At 44.3% G+C, this 19,549-nt stretch overlaps 1 pseudogene; it reads right to left on the minus strand.

Moving 5' to 3' along the window:
• Nucleotides 1-3,814: 3,814 nt before the first annotated feature.
• Nucleotides 3,815-5,132, minus strand: LOC130114446 (uncharacterized; annotated as a pseudogene).
• Nucleotides 5,133-19,549: the final 14,417 nt, after the last annotated feature.

Genomic DNA, 19,549 nt, shown 5'->3' on the forward strand with positions numbered 1-19,549 from the left:
GTCTCAGTCACATTTGAGTAAAATAATCCTATTTCTATAAATGTCATAGGATCTTTTTTTTAAAGATATTTTATTTTCACTGACCCCTTGCAATTACACCACGGACCACTAGGGGTCCGCGGACCCCCGGTTGAGAAACACTACGCGCCTCAGTGAACCGCCTTTAAAGCCCTGGGTGATCGACAGCTGCAGTGGAAAGGTGGAGTGTGCACACTGCACATGTATGGCAGGAGTAGCAGAGACATGTACCCATGCAGGTGCCCTGCTATTCAAAGTGGAGGCTACTGTTCGGATTCGTGGAATAAAGCCTGTCAGATGTGCCAGCACACTGGGTTTTGCCGAGCACTTTGAGCAAGATCAAAGCTGAAGTGGGATGCAGGATTGACTACACCTCATCAGCTAGGCAAACGAAAGTATAGGAGTCGTGCCCCCCCAAAAAGGAAAACTCCTCTAGCTAAACTTGGAAGAGTTGTCCCCACTGCTGCAGCATAGCAAAGCTGTTGGTTTGCCAGGGATGGAGAACGATTACACACTATATGCAGACACAGTGCACCCCTCCGCAGTACCCGAGTCCCTCGCAACGCCTCTGTGTGATGAAAGCGTAGATTCACATGACCTGTCAGCTATCCAACTGCACTGTGAGAAATACAGGCATGCTGCAAATGTGACTGATGTGCAGGCAGCAGCTATTAAGATGTGCACAAGACAACACCATAATTCTTCTGCTTGGTATGCAAGTCGGACTGGAAGAATTACTGCCTCAAACATGCATGCAGTATTTGCCACCAGTATGGAAAAGCCAGCCCTGACAGCTGTGAAAAAGGTGTGCAACCCACAACACACAATGTCCACCACACAAAACAGATGGGGTGTCAACCATGAGATTGATGCCCGAAAGGCCTACCTTCACAGCAGAGCCCCGCATCACACAAACCTAAAAGTGAAACAGTGTGGTTTTATAATTAACCCCAGCTTCCCAGAAGTTGGAGCATCTCCTGATGGACTTACAACGTGTGATTGCTGTAGGAAAGGCTGCCTTGAAATGAGTGTCCCTTCAAATATAGATCATGCCGCATCCAGCAGGCCTTAGAAACAAAGGACAAAGACTTCTGCCTCAAGTTGTCCTGTGGTAAGCTTCAGCCTAAGACAACACATCCTTTCTACACACAGACACCGACACATCTTTGTCACTGAATCCAACCACTGTGAACTTGCTGCTTGGACTCTGGAGGACTTAGTTGTAGTACGTGTCTTTCCAGACCAGGAATTCTGGGATCTATGTCTACTACAGAAAGCGCAAACGTTATTTGAGAAAGTTTGCCTTCCAGAGCTTGTAGCCAAATATTACTCAGAGAACTCACCACAGTTACTATAAGCACTGTAGGCTCACTTGCATAGCCATGCAGTCTGGATGTTGCACTGTATATACATAAGAGATGTATCAAGTTTATGAACTGTTCAAAAACTGCAACTACTTTTGTAGATGTTTAATATTTTAAGTGTTTATAAGAGAAAAAATATATAAATTCTCTGGTTTTAGCTGCTGACATGTGAAAATTAAGTCTGTCTTAACTGTCAAAAACACTGATTATTGTTACATCCCTATTGTTACTTCTTTTGAATGCAGTATTGTTTATATTTGTGATATTTTGTGGCACTTTAAGATGTTTACTTTGCTTAGACAATGTTTACATTTGATACTTGAAAAATTCAGTTTTGCTTCACCCCAACAATCTTTTGCACATAGTTACAGTTAGGTCTGGAAATATTTGGTCAGTGACACAATTTTCATAATTTTGGCCCTGTATGCTACCACAATGGGTTTGAAATGAAATAATCAAGATGCAATCGAAGTGCAGACTTTCAGCTTTAATTTGAGGGTATTTACATCAAAATTGGAGGAAGGGTTTAGGAATTGCAACAATTTTCATACATGGTCCCCTCTTTTCAAGGGACCTAAAGTAATTGGACAATTGACTCACAAGCTGTTTCATGAGCAGGTGTGGGCTATTCCCTCGTTACTTCATCATCAGTTAAGCAGGTAAAAGGCCTGGAGTTGATTTCAGGTGTGACATTTTCATTTGGAATCTGTTGCTGCAAATCCACAACATGTGGTCAAAGGAGCTCTCAATGCAAGTGAAACAGGCCATCCTTAGACTGCGAAAAAAGAAAAAAAAATCCACCTGAGAGATAGCAGAAACGTTAGGAGTGGCCAAATCAACAGTTTGGTATATTCTGAGAAAAAAAGGAAGGCACTGGCAACACAAAAAGGCCCGGACGTCCACGGAAGACAGCAGCGGTTGATGGTAAAGAAAAACCCCTTCACAACATCTAGTGAAGTGAAGAAGACTCTCCAGGAAGTAGGCGTATCATTATCGAAGTCTACCATAAAGAGAAGACTTCATGCGAGCATTTACAGAGGGTTCACCACAAGGTGCAAACCATTCATAAGCCTCAAGAATAGAAAGGCCAGATTGGAGTTTGCCAAAACGCATCTAAAAAAGCCAGCCCAGTTCTGGAACAGCATTCTTTGGACAGATGAAACTAAGATCAACCTGTACCAGAATGATGGGAAGAGACAAGTATGGAGAAGGCTCGGAACGGCTCATGATCCGAAGCACACATCATCTGTAAAACATGGTGGAGGCAGTGTGATGACATGGGCATGCGTAGCTTCCAATGGCACTGGATCACTAGTGTTTATTGATGATGTGACAGAAGACGGAAGCAGCTGCATGAATTCTGAAGTCTATAGGAACATTCTGTCTGCTCACGTTCAGCAAAGTTGATTGGACGGCGCATCACAGTACAGATGGACAATGACCCAAAACATACTGCGAAAGCAACCCCGGAGTTTTTCAAGGCAAAGAAGTGGAATATTCTACAATGACCGAGTCAGTCACCTGATCTCGATCCGATCGAGCATGCATTCCACTTGCTGAAGACAAAACTTAAGGCAGAAAGACCTGCAAACAAACAACTGAAGACAGCTGCAGTCAAGGCCTGGCAAAGCATCACAAAGGAGGAAACCCAGCGTTTGGTTCTGTCCATGGGTTCCAGACTTCAGGCAGTCACCGCCTGCAAAGGATTCTCAACGAAGTATTAAGAAGGAACATTTTATTTATGATTATATTCATTTGTCCAATTACTTTAGGTCCCATGAAATGAGGGGACTATGTATGAAAATTGTTGCAATTCCTAAACCCTTCCTCCAATTTTGATGAAAATACCCTCAAATTAAAGCTGAAAGTCTGCACTTCAATTGCATCTTGATTATTTCATGTCCAATCCATTGTGGTAGCATACAGGGCCAAAATTATGAAAATTGTGTCACTGTCCAAATATTTCCGCACCTAACTGTATATTATTCATACGTGTGGTTAATAATATGTTGATATAAGTTGTAACCTTTTTGTTGCACTTTCTGAAGATGTTTACTCACACATGTTTACATTTAATGCTGGAAACATTCAGTTCAATTTCAAGTTCAACCACCCAAAATCTGCACGTTGTACTTGCAAATTACAATTTTATTAAATCAGTTTCTACAAGATCATATTGTGTCGTCTGTTTTCAATTGAAGTATTAAAGTATACAAACATTTCATCAAAAAACCTCGACCTTGAATATCTACAGCAGTAAAATGAAACATACATTAGTACAACAGTAATAATCCAGAAATATGCAATATTAGCAAAACATTGTATTGTTGAAAGAGTATTTTTACTTTTCATACTTTATGTACATTTTGCTGAAAATATATTCTTTTAGGATCTGAAACTTTGTACATTTCTGCATACGTCATTTGTAAATTTTAACATGCACATTTTTCATATTCATCCGGTTTTACAACCACACTGGGACACGTTAAGAAGTATACAGCAAACATTCACTATCTTGTGAAGAAGTGTCCTCTCCTCCCCCTCACATGGCAGTAACAAACTAACTGGTATTCTCTTATGTAACATTGTGTACTTGTTGCGCATACTACCAATCACCCTTTCAACAGGAATCCTCAGGTGTGCTATCACTCGTGTGTTTTCCACATCCTTGGCATTGAGTTGACATCTTCCTTTAGTGAACGCAGGAACTTTGACCTCTGCACACATCAGTCCCACACTGTCCTTGATATTGAAGCCTCGATCAGCTAACACTATATCACCCGGTAACAGTTTGTTAAGAAGGCCACAGTTCTGAGTTATGTGCCTGTCAGAGGCACGCCCACCCCGTCCCTTGGAAATAAATGATATTGCACCTTGTGGTGTAATACCAATGAGGTATTTCATGGTGTGTGTACCTTTGTAGTGGGAAAAGGCCTGCAAACGTGCTTTTAGATTTGATGGCCTTTCTGTACGTATTTCAAAGCAGTCAACAATAATAGCTACAACTTTCCCTAAAGCTTCCAAAAATTGATGTGGCATTGTGGCCACGGGGTTAAGGCGTGCATATAACACATCTATGGCGTCAGTAAAGGCAGTGGAAAGAGTTTTACGTGAAGCATCAAAGAGATGGGCAAGGTGCTGGACTGGAAGATCAAGCCTCAGACGTATGAGTGTCAACAAAAACATTTGAAAGGATGACAACTTTTTTGTAACTGGCAGGAAAGCCTTAACACTGTTGAACAATGACATTCAAATGGCAAAACATGGAATTCCTGTGTAATACCTGACCTTATTTGTGTTACCCTTTAAGAAGTCTTCATCCATCTTTCTTTTGTTCAGCTCACACCTAATCTCCCTGTTCTCCCGCAACAGACGGTTGATTTCTGCACTGTTGCGCTGACAGAACTGACATTCTGTTCTTTGTCTCTTAGCTGTTGGTTTATGTGCCACTTCATCTTCTGCCTGGTTTCCGCCTTCCTCATCCTCTGCTGCTTCCACATCTGCCCGGCCTCCACATTCGTCATCTTCTACAGCTCCCACCTCTGTCTGGTTTCCATGTTCCTCATCATCTGCTACTTCCTTCTCTGCCTGGTCACCACCCTCCTCATCTGCTGCCACTTCTGCCTCTGTTTGGTCACCACCTTCCTTTTCTTGTGCCGCTCCCACCTGGTTTATTTCTTCCTCATCTTCTGCAGTGGTTTCTCCCTGCATTTGGGATTCACTGTTGTCTCCTGCTACTGGCACACTCATTTGTTGTCTTTGTAATCGACGAGAATACCGGTCTGACTCTGTCGCATGCACTTCAGAGTGTCCCAGGTGCAGTGTTGGAGCCCAGTCAGAATGTGACTCATCCCTTTCATATGCTGGTTTACCTTCAAGAAGGCATCAATAAATAAATACAAAATAAAATAAAACCACTGCAGTGAAACAACTTATTTTTAACCAACACAAAAGACATATCTGATATAGTCACCCCCATGGTCTCCACATCTAATTCTACATAGCCTAAGTAGGGTATATCCAACCCATTTGGCTGCTGTTATATTTAACCACTCAGATGTGGAGAGCATATCATCATCTTCTCCGGACAGATGGTGTATAAAGAAGCTCTCTGTGATTGTGCTGACCTTACTACCCGTGCCTAATATACATGATGCTGGTACACCTTTAATTTTCAGCATTTTTAGCATCTAGACCACTTGAGGTGGTAGCGGTGGATTTTACTGTGTTGGAGCCGGCTTCAGATGGCTGTGAAAATGTCCTAGTGGTCACCAATGTGTTCACTAAATTCACACAAGCCTACCCCACTCCTGGTACCAAAATTGTGTAACCCATGGATATGGGTACCAGACAGGACACAAGCACTACTTTTGGGGTTCTTTGTTTTGTGTTATCACTCTAAATTGAACTGAGTAATTAAGTCCTGCCTTTATGGTTTAGGCAGAAAGATTTAATGAAAAACGAATACAAGAAAAACAAAACAAAACAAAACTCAAAAACAAATCAAAATATGGCAGTGGGCTTATTACTAAAAGGAAACACGAAAATGTACAAAATAAACATACTACATGCCCTCTAACCCCACTAGCAACAATGAAAAATGTGAGAATTCAACTCAACGGTAATACTTAAAAGCACACTCGCATTCCATTTCCCTTCACAGCGACCTCCAAGTTGAGCTTCCGGCTTTGTACAAAAATCCAAATATGTACATGAAATAAAGATACATTTATAGAAACACTTGTTCAACTTAACCCAATACATAACTAGCTAAGGAGGCTATACTGTAGGCTCGGTTACCTTGCTAATCACGTTTGGACTTCCTGAAACAGTCTGTACATTCCACAACATTCCCCGCGCTATTTGCACCTTAAAACAAAACATCAGTAAAACTACTATACAGGATACAACTACTAACCTCACACGATAATGTCTGATCGAGAGATGGCATCATTAAGGCATATTTGCCCATGGATTTCATTAGATGGACTCAGCATGCATTTCGCCTGCACCTCTCAGCTTACTCCACCGGAAAAAGGACCAGAATGCCCTGAGCACAAGAAGAAATTCGCCAATCTCGCCCTCTAGTGGCACCAGATTGTAACAGCTAAGATTTAACCCTTTTATGATCTCTGTTGTTCCCTTTGGTACAATCTTACTTTTTAAAAATTGTTTGTACACATTAATTATATTTTAACATAACAATAACTGTAAATACCTCTTCCCTTGGACATAGTTAAACAAAAATAAAATCCATTCTCTTTTTTGTTATACTGAACATATGTACACAGGGTACATATAATTTACCACCTGGCTACATATGCACATTAAAGACATAAGAACACACCTTATTTACTTAAATAAAAATTACATAGATACAAACCCACAGTAGCTTCAACAAGGCAAGTGATAGGCTTTTTAGCTACTTTCCTCAGTGGCAGTTTGGTTAAAGTAACAAACCTACTTTGTTGGGTTTAGAGAATGAAAAAATAGACCCAGGTGTAACCCCCTATCATATTACAATAGTTCCTTTACATTTATGGGTACTTATGCCTAATTCGGTACTGTCACTTTAAGAGACCGTGATCCTACGTCATGCTTGCTGGGCGGTACTCTTCCGCGTTACATTCTATGCGAGCTGGCAGATCACCAGTCCAAGTGATCGCAAGCCTGAACATGTTTATTTCTTATATTAGGTAAGCATGTGTAAACCTATCAGTACCATGTGTAACATATTTTGTGTTGAATATCTTAAGTACCCTGAAAAGTAAACGTTTAAATGTCGTGGTTCATAAATATATTTGCAACGTTGATGTGACTAGCCGGTGGTTACTAGCCTTCACCACACAGGCGTCACTAGCCGAACAGGGCCCAATCACGCTACGGCATCACAATAATGGCGACACGCACCCATCAGCCACCTCTGCGCCCTGTGGCGTGACGTCACGTCCCCGAGCTCAACACCAGAGGCTTCGATGTGAAAATGGCGCATGTCTTATTCGGAGTAAAGATGACCTCGATAATGTTCAGTTTTTACACATGATTGATCTTCTTTTAATTTTTGGTAAATATCATATCCATACCAGCTCCATACCAGCAAATGTTCTGCCGTAAAACCCAACTTCTTTATCTTGAAAGCCATTTTTGACCAAACTTTAGATACGCTCATATTTAGTAAACACAATGAAGCCATCAAAACTAGAAACATTTGTGAAACTATTTTGTCTTCCTGAAAATACTGTACTGACCCCCAGTTACTATTCAATTTACACAGCCTTCGCTTTTTGTGTTTGGTTTTTTTTTCCTTTTGGAGTATGCTGTGGAGTTAGAAAACAACGAGACAGGAGACGTGAGAGTAGACGTAGTCGAGGTAGTTTACTAGCTCCAACCTAGCATGTCATACATTCGACAACGACACTGAACTCCACTGTCAACCGGAAGCGGAAGTGCATTATTTGACCCCTCGCCTCTTTCCTTAAAGGTACACCGTCCTCTTAGGTGAATGTATCTAGATGTGGGTCACCACAATGCTTTGTTTTCTTTGTATCCTGCTGTTCATTTGCATATACACATATGGTAGTATAACCGGTTATTTTCTTGCCCGGTGCGGGATTCGATACGGGGTGTACTGCACCACAAGGGGACATCACTAACCGCTCGGCTAAAGGGTCAGACCCGTTAGCTAGGGGCTAACGTGTCTTATTACTAGTTTACAGTATTATTTGAATTGTACTGATTTTTGATTAATAAAAAATGGAGGGGGGGGGGAGAGAAGACACCAGAGGCCAGGTGCTAATACTAATTTGTCTGGTAATTCGGAATTTCATCTTCATTCGTTAATGTCCATAAAGAACATAAATTACATTCATTCGCGTTAGTCCCGCGTGCGCGCTGGTTCGTTGTCTGACGTCACCACAAGCGCGACTGCGGTATAATAAGAGTTGCGAATTTTGACCGCAAGTTATCACGTGGACTTTTTGACCTGCAAATCCATCTGGTACACAGCGCGGCTCTTGGCTGCGGCTGTGGACGCGACGCCTTGCTCAGTGGCACTGAGAGTAGTTGCCGAGGGATGATAAACAACCCCGTCCAAGTTCCCCACCCAGACGCACCGCCCGCTGTTCCGGGATTCACGCAACAACCTTCAGGTTAAACGCTTGTTGTTCTTCCGTCTCCTGGCCACGCGTGCCTGCGTGCGTGCGTGCGCGCGGCGGCGCAGAGCTGCAGTTAATTTTTAATACCGGATGTTTCATGAATGAACAATGAGGCCGGCGTTGGAGGCAGAGCTGCTCCGGCGCCCTTTATTGTCTCCAATGTCTCATTTTGTTGACGCTGTCGGTGTGTGTGTGTTGGTTCTGCCTCACATGGCATCAGAACTGATGCAAGCGGTGAGAAAGACCCGGACCCGTCTTGTTGCACAGTCTCCCCGCTTACGTTTAACCTGGTGCAAAACCACGCGCCGACAACAGAGAGGAAATAAAAGAACAAAATATACACGAGTCACTTGTTGACATGATCAGCTGGTGATGATCTGTTTCCCTCTTCTGGCTTTTACAGAGAACACAGCCATTGTGTTGATACTGCGGCGAATTCGACTAGAGTGTTCCTGCTCCAAGTTCATTTGCATATTACCCACGATGCAACTGAAGTGCCGATGTGAATCTGTTAAAAACGGGTATATCGGTGAGCCGCTCTGATGGCCGAGCGGAGTAAACCGCCGTTCTGGCAACCCGCTCGTCATGTGGCTGGGAGGTTCGTATCCCGGACACGCCGTAACCGGTCACGGCCAGAGCGTCCACGTGGTAAGGCATTCATTAGGCCACCCTTACCCGAGGGATGGTGGGTGTAGGTCGGTGTAGTGTTCGGGAAGTCGTCGTTCTCCAGCGACCCCTCTGGCCCACCCGGGCGCTTGCAGCCAAGCAACCGAAAGCATTCTCCCTACGCCTCCTTCGCGGCGTGAGGGTAATGCTCTCCATGCGAGGCTTCCGCGTGTAAAATAGCGAGAGCAGCCGACACGAGTTTGAAGGAAGTGGTTTTACGACTATCTCCTTCCTGTGGAAACGTGAGCCAGGGGAGTTATTTGACAAGAGTTCCGGCCATATGCCATTGGGTTAATCGGGTGGGATAAGGGGAAAAACTAGAAATAATTTTTTTTTAAAAAGGGCATATAGGGTTATAGATAGGGGGGTGTTATGAGAGAAGTTGTATTAGACAGCATGCTATTGCCCACCATGAGGGTAAAGAGTAGGCAAATAGGCAAGGTCGCTTCTGTGGCCAATAAAAGGATTAAGCTGAGACCAATACGAACTTGTGTCTGTTATGACTAACTTGGCTTGCGGTCATTAAAAGCTTGCTTATTAACTCGGAAAGGTTCGTTGAGGAGTCTATAATTGGACCACGTCACAATACTTTCATGTTAGAAGAAAGTTAGTTCATGTGATATGTTGTTTTTTTTTACAGTTCATGGCCTACTTAGTATATTTCTGCCTTTTCCCCCTTGCCCTTTCCGATCGTCCCCCCTTCAGCCAAACCAAATACTAATACCCAGCCACCATGCCACTATTTTTGCTAAGCCTTTGTTTTTGCTGTGGTCCATTTTTTGTGTAACTTGTTTTTTTTTTTTGTCCTGGGCTGATCTCCGTTCTTTAGCACGTGCCTACTTTTATTTTAGAAAAGTGCTGCACAGAAAAGGAGTGACTTTGTGTCCGGTTAACTGCATTGTTAACGATGGATGCCATCACAGTCACAGTGGCTGCAGCATTATAAGAAGCGGGCAGTGCCGGGAGAAGATTGATTTATCATATGGCGTTATTTTTTTTTCTTTTGTTTATTTAATTAGCACTTTTATTGTGGTTGCTTTTAGGTTACACCATGGAAATTGTTCATATTAAAGATGTCCCCTCGGTTGTGATCTTGCCTTGATGCATTTAAGCCTCCACCTCCCCCACAGGTTCAAACCTGGTGCACTGCCTTGATCCATCACTGCATGGTTTGGCATCCTCATTCTGCCAACACAGGCTAATGCTTTCCCCTAGCATCTTATATCATCCGCTGACACTTTACAGGTTCGGCAATATTGCTGACAATGAGTGCTAAACACCGCAATAAACAACAGGCATCAGTTGTCACCGGGAAGTATTTGTATGACAGCCGGTGTCAAAAGGCTTTAGCCTGGCATTAAGACTCATGCACTGTGACACGCCACACGCTGTTTAGGGGTCAGATTAGTTGTTTGAAGTTGACTTTTCTTTCTTTTCTTTCTTCTGGATTCATGGGCAGTTTGGCCTCTCTCCTTCTACATATATGAAACGTGTAAAATATAACCAACGTGTAAAATATAAATGTCAACTCTTAAACTTCATTGCAGGGCATCTGTATGTGAGCCGGAAAAAGAGCATTAAAGAATGTCTAGAATGTCATGTTGAACTGTTGTCTTGCAGGATGGTCAAGGCCGGGATAAGAGTAGACCGATTATTACAAGGCGATGAAAGATCTGGACACATTCACAACTGTGCGGTGTTATAAAGGGGGGCTGTGTTCCACCATAAAGGATGAGCTGGGTTTTTCTGCAGGGCTCGGGTAAAAGGGGTCTTACCTGTTTTTTTATTTTTTGAGTCGTTGTTGAATGATTTGTTTTTTGGGATTGTTAAAAGATGCATATTGAGTGTTTGTACTTTGACAAGCGTTGTTTAGGAAGATTTCAAGTCTGTTTTTTGTTAAATAATGACTTGCTTTAAAATTCAAAAAATTCTCTCTCCCTCTCTCTCCCTGCCTCGCTGTGTGGGTAAGCTGCAACCCTGCCTGCTGTGATCTTTAACCCAGTGGTCATGTCTGTCTGAAGGGGTTAAACTGGGTTAGGATGTCATTGGCCCACGGAGTGCGGATCCTTTTTAACCGTGCCAACAACCACCCTGTGCCAGGGCCAGCTGGTAGGCAGTTAGAGTCAGACCAGATCAAAGCCTGGACCGTACCATTATGTTGACAGGGGAGGGGTCTGGATGTCTGCAGACCGGACAGTTAAATGACACACAAAAAAACTACTTAAAAATGGCAGCTACTCATGTAAAAATGTCATTAGATTTTTGCCATTCACATTTTTTTTATCTGCCATTACAAGAAAAGTTTTTCTGGGGGAAATAATATTGACATATTTGATCAAATAATGATGTTGACCATTGCCTCCTGGAGATATGAATATACGTGGATGCAAATGATCTTACATGGAGTCTGCATGTATTGTGTGAGCTGTGTCATGTATTTGTGCAGGTGAGTAAATAAAGGGTTTTTATCCATCTATCTATGTATTCACCTACCTACCGACACAGCATGCTTTCAAATTATATTTAAATGTTGCTTAATTTTTTTGCTGCAAATAATTAACTGCAATCAATTGCAATCTGCAATTGTAATCTATTTTGTAAGGGATGAATTTATCGGTGAGTTATTCTTGAACCTAATACTTTTGCCTAGGGTAACTGAACATTTTGTAAGATCTCATCTACATCTCATTTAAATTTAGGTGGAGCTGATTAACAGTGTTAAACATCACTTTGAGATTTACACAGTTTTCTCATGTTTTTTCAGATTGTACCTCTGGGGTGACCTGGTGGCTCAGCCAGTCAGGTGCGTACCATGTCACCGGATGGCATCTGACCACCTTTGCTGCATGTCTTCCCCTACTCACGTCAGGTCTATCTCTTCTATCTTGTCTAATGAAGGCGGGAAAGCTTAAAATAATTAAAAAGATATACTCCTGAAAAACACCCTTTTACTGGTATCACTCAGACCAAAATATACACTACCGTTCAAAAGTTTGGGATCACCCAAACAATTTTGTGTTTTCCATGAAAAGTCACACTTATTCACCACCATATGTTGTGAAATGAATAGAAAATAGAGTCAAGACATTGACAAGGTTAGAAATAATGATTTGTATTTGAAATAAGATTTTTTTACATCAAACTTTGCTTTCGTCAAAGAATCCTCCATTTGCAGCAATTACAGCATTGCAGACCTTTGGCATTCTAGCTGTTAATTTGTTGAGGTAATCTGGAGAAATTGCACCCCACGCTTCCAGAAGCAGCTCCCACAAGTTGGATTGGTTGGATGGGCACTTCTTTGAGCAGATTGAGTTTCTGGAGCATCACATTTGTGGGGTCAATTAAACGCTCAAAATGGCCAGAAAAAGAGACCTTTCATCTGAAACTCGACAGTCTATTCTTGTTCTTAGAAATGAAGGCTATTCCATGCGAGAAATTGCTAAGAAATTGAAGATTTCCTACACCGGTGTGTACTACTCCCTTCAGAGGACAGCACAAACAGGCTCTAACCAGAGTAGAAAAAGAAGTGGGAGGCCGCGTTGCACAACTGAGCAAGAAGATAAGTACATTAGAGTCTCTAGTTTGAGAAACAGACGCCTCACAGGTCCCCAACTGGCATCTTCATTAAATAGTACCTGTTAGAGCCTGTTTGTGCTGTCCTCTGAAGGGAGTAGTACACACCGGTGTAGGAAATCTTCAATTTCTTAGCAATTTCTCGCATGGAATAGCCTTCATTTCTAAGAACAAGAATAGACTGTCGAGTTTCAGATGAAAGTTCTCTTTTTCTGGCCATTTTGAGCGTTTAATTGACCCCACAAATGTGATGCTCCAGAAACTCAATCTGCTCAAAGAAGTGCCCATCCAACCAATCCAACTTGTGGGAGCTGCTTCTGGAAGCGTGGGGTGCAATTTCTCCAGATTACCTCAACAAATTAACAGCTAGAATGCCAAAGGTCTGCAATGCTGTAATTGCTGCAAATGGAGGATTCTTTGACGAAAGCAAAGTTTGATGTAAAAAAATCTTATTTCAAATACAAATCATTATTTCTAACCTTGTCAATGTCTTGACTCTATTTTCTATTCATTTCACAACATATGGTGGTGAATAAGTGTGACTTTTCATGGAAAACACGAAATTGTTTGGGTGATCCCAAACTTTTGAACGGTAGTGTACCTTCTGAAAATATTCCTGATTTAGTATCACTCCCTTGATATTTACTTGCCTCATAACACACAAGTTCATGAGTTAACATCAGGATACACTTTGTTTTCCCGCTTCTCCGAATTTGTCAATGTAATCACAGGTACGTTGTCTGGAATTGATCTATGCTTTTGCTCTTCTTTACTCCGGGGGCCAGGGAGGCATCGCCGAGAAATGGAAACGCCAATATTCCTCCCTGAGCCTTGTGGAGGTATGAAGGGGCCTAAATGAACCAGACATCTATGTCACCATTTAGGGTCACCCGTCTGCTCACCCCAATCACGTGGCACTTCTCACGACCACCCATTCGTGCAACACGGAAGCCAGGCCTCTACAGAGGAGGTGCTAGGCCTCAAAAGCACATGAGATGGTTCAACACATCCTGATGGCCGCCGGTACAAGGCAGGAGCAACAACATTAGAACAACTGATGGTGAGAAATAAAAAGTATTTTTTTGTACTCGAGCGCTGTATTTAAGCCGAATTTGACATTTTTTCTTGACATAAATCCTTCCATTTTAGTCAATTTTGGTTAACACCTGACACCTCTACTTGCTAGTTGTCTTTCGAAGCACCTTGGGTATAAACAAAAGAAAATGCACTGACGTCATGTGTTTGCTTTCGCGTCGTCCCTTTTTTAAGAGGAAGCTCTCTGAACAGTCTAACCAGAATTCAACTCCGTCTCTAGAGATGCATGTAAGGAAGATGGAAGGCTCTTCTGAGAAATCACTCTTCCCTCCCTGACTATGTAAATTGCAAAAGGGAGTTCAAATGAGGACTGTACAAAGTAACACACACACACACACATGCGTGTGTGTGTGTGTGTGTGTGTGTGTGTGTGTGTGTGTGTGTGTGTGTGTGTGTGAAACATGGAGATTGAGAAACCGATAATAATCATTATTACAATTGTTCACAACTTCAAAATCGTGAGCTTTACTGTTTCTCTGCCTATGATACTATAATAATAATGATGATAATAATAATAATGATAATAATAGCTACATCAATCTCTACTCCATCAATAAAGAAGCTGCGCAATTCAAGAATGAGCTTGATGTCCCAGAAACCCCACCAACAGAAAATGAGGCAGCTACCATCTACGCCAAACGAGTGAAGCAGAAGGCAAAACACCATGGCCAGCGGCAACTGCAACAAACCTGGGAGGACAAAGCAATGCACCGGAAGTACCCAGAAAGAATGAAAGATGCGGATGTGGACCAGCACAAGACACACCAGTGGCTGAAAGCAGAGACGGAGGGCCTGATAATCGCTGCACAAGACCAGAGCCTGGCTACCAGATCCCATCCCCATCCCATCATCAAAGATGGAAAAGACCCAAAATGCAGAATCTGTGGACTGTACGAAGAAACCATCGACCACATTGTCTCAGGCTGCCCGGAACTGGCAAAGACCGAGTACATGTACAGGCCCAACAAGGCAGCAGCATGCCTGCACTGGAAGAGGGACTAAAGGGGTCGGACCCTTTAGTCGACTGGTTGACGTAGTCACCCGTGGTGCGGGAGACCCGAGTTCGCGTCCCGGCTGCTGTCCCCCTGAATTCACTACATTCGGGGGGACAGCAGGGACAGCAACCCCCCCCCCCCCCAGAGGGAGTAAAGGAGTCCGGCATGTCCATCCACACTGACTGACAGATAAAAGCCAACAAGCCCAACATCGTTATCAAGGACAGGAAGCAAAAGTGGTGCATGCTCATCGACATGGCAACACCATCCAAAAAAAACACCTCAGTGAAAGTCACGGAGAAGCTGACCAAGTACAAAGACCTGGAGATGGAAGTCAACAGGATGTGGGGAATGAAGACCGACACAGCACCAGTGGTCATCGGAGCTCTAGGACTCATGAAGAAGGGAATGGGAAATGTTCACCAACCGTATCCCAGGAAACATCAACATCTGTGCAGTCCAGAAGATCGCCCTACTCGGAACAGCCCACATATTACGACCAGTACTGTCAATCAAGTGACATCTGCCCTATAGTGCCTCAGGTCCATAGTTTGGACCCGGCTCTACAGGATGTCAAACAGGAAACGTGAAAGAAATAATAATAATAATAATAATAATAATAGGGCGGCATGGTGGCGCAGTGGTTAGCGCAGTCACCTCACAGCGAGAAGGTCCTGGGTTCGAGCCCCGGGGTAGTCCAACCCTGGGGGTCATCCTGGGTTGTCCTGTGTGGAGTTTGCACGTTCTCCCAATGTCTGCGTGGGTTTCCTCCGGGGGCTCCGGTTTCCTCCCACAGTCCAAAGACATGTAGGTTGGGTGAATCGGCCATACTAAATTGCCCCTAGGTATGAATGTGTGTGTGTGTGTGTGTGGGCCCTGTGTGATGGCCTGGCGGCCTATCCAGGGTGTCTCCCCGCCTGCCGCCCAATGACTGCTGGGATAGGCTCCAGCATCCCCCCGACCCTGAGAGCAGGATAAGCAGGTCGGATAATGGATGGATGGATGGATAATAATAATAATAATAATCATCATCACTACAGGGGTATTATCTGTAGTAACTTGCTTTGGCAATATTGCCAGTCATGTCAATACAGCTGAACTAGAGAGAGAGAAAATTCCTGCATGATGGATAAATGTAAGGACACCATTGAAAAGAAGATTCCCAATAACACATCCCGGAACTCTTGTCTTGCTTCCGGTACCTTATTGCAGCCTTTTATCAATACCATCCAAATTTGGCTTGCTACCCAATTGAAAGGTCTAAAACTCGGATTCTTCAACCCATGCTTGATAAAGTCACACAACAGCGTTGCAACGGTGAGATTCGTGTGAGACCGCAACACTTGAGTCTCTCCCAAAGCAAAGCAACCTCCTCGCCATGTCTGAGCATCGCCAGAATCAGCAGGAGATCGGGAAGCGACGACCCCAAGCGCACGCGTCAGACGGCGAGTCATTGGACGATTTGCCAACTTGTCGCGCGTTAAAGCGTGTCTCACGAGGCGGGCGGGCGGGCGGAGAAGAACTTCTTTAAAAGTTCACCCGGGATTAAAACAAGCGGGTGAAAATTTGCCGGGAGACGTGCACGTTAGGCTATGGGAGCTGAAACTTCATTAACGTGACGTATTGAGTTTGCTCACGGTCGACAGGGGAGTCGGCAGCCATGTTATTTGCTCATTAGATAAGTGGCACTAATGGTTCGGGGATTTCATCCATGCCAACTTGCTGGGAACTTGTTCGACAAGTTCATTAGTGTCAGCCGCCCCGCTCAGATTCGGGGAGCTTCTTGTTTGTGACGGTACGTGTCAGGGACAGCGGATGCGTCACGCAGATGAGCAAAGGTCTTACGGCGCCCCTGACTGTAGTAATTACTTTGGCAATTTTTCAAACTCCAAATGGGATCTGACATCGGTATCAACCGCGAGACGGAGTTGAGACCAACTGTGAGTCCCTGCCTAGACGTTTACCACGGATGTGGGCGGGGAAAGGGGCGTTGGGGTGAAAGAGTCGATGGGGTTTGTGTTTGGTTTCCGTCTAACTTATGAACTTGCAGAACTCCACCCGAAACTCGGATGGAGGGACTCAGCTGGTTTTATCCTGAGGCTGTAAACCGCTCCAGAAAACCTCGCTGAGCACGCCGGGAACCTGCATGTCTGTTTTTGTTTTTGTTTTGTTTTTTTTGCACCTTGGAGACTGTGGAGGAGCAAGTGGAGAAACAGAGCCGGAAATAGAAAGAAAGACCTCAGAGTCCCATTGTTTGTTTTTTCCCTTTTTTCCTCCCAGCTGTACTTGGCCAATTACCCCACTCCTCCAAGCCGTCCCAGTTGCTGCTCCACCAACTCTGCTGATCCGGGGAGGGCTGCAGACTACCACATGACTCCTCCAATACATGTGGAGTCGCCAGCCGCTTCTTTTCACCTGACAGTGAGGAGTTTCGCCAGGGGGACGTAGCACGTGGCAGAATCACGCTATTCCCCCCAGTTCCCCCTCCCCCCCAAGCAGGCACCCCCGACTGACCAGAGGAGGCGCTAGTGCAGCGACCAGGATGCATACTCGCATCTGGCTTCCCACCCGCAGACACGGCCAATTGTGTCTGTAGGGACGGCCGACCAAATCGGAGGTAACACGGGGATTCAAACTGATGATCCCCATATTGGTAGGCAACGGAATAGACGGCCATACCACCTGGATGCTAGAGACCTATTCTTTAGACAGGGAGAAAGAGAGAGAGAGAGAGAGAGAGAGAGAGAGAGAGAGAGAGAGAGAGAGAGAGAGAGAGAGAGAGAGAGAGAGAGAGAGAGAGAGAGAGATAAATGAGCAAGAAAAGGTGAGAGAAAAGGGTAGGGATTGTAAGAGAGACAATAAGAGATGGGGAGCGAAAGTTATCAAGAAGAGAGAGAGAGAATGATGGAGTGAGAGAGGCAGAGGGAGAGGTAGTGACAGAGAATCAGAGCGAGAGAGGAAGTAAGGGGGAATAAAAGAGAGAGAACGATGGTTCGAAGGGCAGAGACGCAGTGCACAAGGGCAAGAGAATGAGACCTAAAAGGAAAGAAATGTCCAGGAAGGATACAGAAGGTAGAATGAAAGAAAGAGAGAAGAAAGGACGCCATGGGGGAGAGTGAAGTACATACAGCAGAGAGAGCGAAAGCAAGAGCAACAGACAGCAGGAGCGGGAGGCATGTGTGCTTGTACACACTAGAGGGAACAAGAACTCGAGAGATGGAGACGGAGAGAGACGGAAAGAAAGGGCGAGCGAGGTAGAATGAGAGCGGAGGGCTGTATCTGCCTTGTCGCCTCTGAGATTCATTACCTTCCTCATCAATCATGTGCAGCTGATGAAATTGTTCCTGCCCAAAGCAGGTCCTCCTCTGGCTCCTGATGTGCAGTGGCTGGCATAAATCCCACCGCCAGAGCCCCGGAATTGCAGCCGAGGTGGATTATATGGTGCAAAATTAATTGTCACCTCCACTCACAGCATTTTCAACCCTCCATCCTGCCAGAGTATTGGAGCTGGGGGAGGGGGGGTGTCAGTATCTGTACCGTCTGATTTTGGGTATTATTGGAATAGAATACAATAAAATACATTAAGCATAGAATTGAATAGGATACAGGAATATAGTAAAATCATCCAGTAAAAAAGCCAAAGTAATGTGTGTTGCATCACCATTTTCCCATTTCCGCTAGTGCAGCATCCTACCGGAAAAGGGTCCAGCATTTCTCAGTTTAGGACCACCTGCATTCAGATACCTATGTGTGGACCCCGCAGCCCCTTGTGTTGAGCAAAAATAATTTTTGTATGCTATGTTACGTGACAGAAAAAAACTCATATATAGCTGAGTACTTGTTCCTTTTTCCTCCCTCCAGAACAACTTAATTGATCGGTTTCTCTATGAGGACTGGTCATGAACTTATACTGATACCATAACACACCTCTGTGAGCTAACTGCTTCTGTCCAAGTGAAAGTGCAACATTGTGAAAGCCAAAAGACATTTGAAATTGTTGACCCTTTTTTTTTTAATTTGTCTGAATATCTATGCATTTGCCCATAAATGGCATAAATGTGTGATTGTTGTAACACGATGATTTTGATGTAGGCGTATGGTAGCCTGTGCCGCACAACTCTGCATGTGTGTTGCGTGGATGAGTTGCTCGAGTTTGAAGGCTACGGTGTAGGTTTTGCAGTCAAAGTGCAAGTGAAGGCTCTCATTATGGTCACTTAACAATGTCTATGGCATGACAACAGAACACAACTGGGATATCGAACATGTTCGACGACACATCCCAGGACCTCTGCTTTTACACCCGACCCCCTGGATCTCCACCCTGGTGGTGTGTACGGGTCCTCAAGATTCCCCGGTTAAGCACCGATTGTAACCGCGGACTTCCACTCTTGGCCGATGAATAGTCTCGGGTGAGCCGTTATGGAGTTGCCTGCCTTGCTCGAGGACACATTGACAGCGGTTGCCGTGGGCGGACACGGCCTATCTTCCTAACTCTTCCCAGGCGAGATTATCCTCAACCTGTACGGGAGCTCCACAAACCGCCTGTGTGGAGCACAGGACAGCGAATCGGCTCAACATGTTCATCTCACGAGCCGCTCTTGATCTCCGACTTATCCTGTCTCATCTGATGGATTACACATGATCCTGACCTTGCTCTCTAGGCCCGCCCGCCTCTCTCTTAACC

The sequence above is a fragment of the Lampris incognitus genome, chromosome 6 (assembly GCF_029633865.1).
Source record: "Lampris incognitus isolate fLamInc1 chromosome 6, fLamInc1.hap2, whole genome shotgun sequence".
In the NCBI taxonomy this organism is placed as follows: Eukaryota; Metazoa; Chordata; class Actinopteri; order Lampriformes; family Lampridae; genus Lampris; species Lampris incognitus.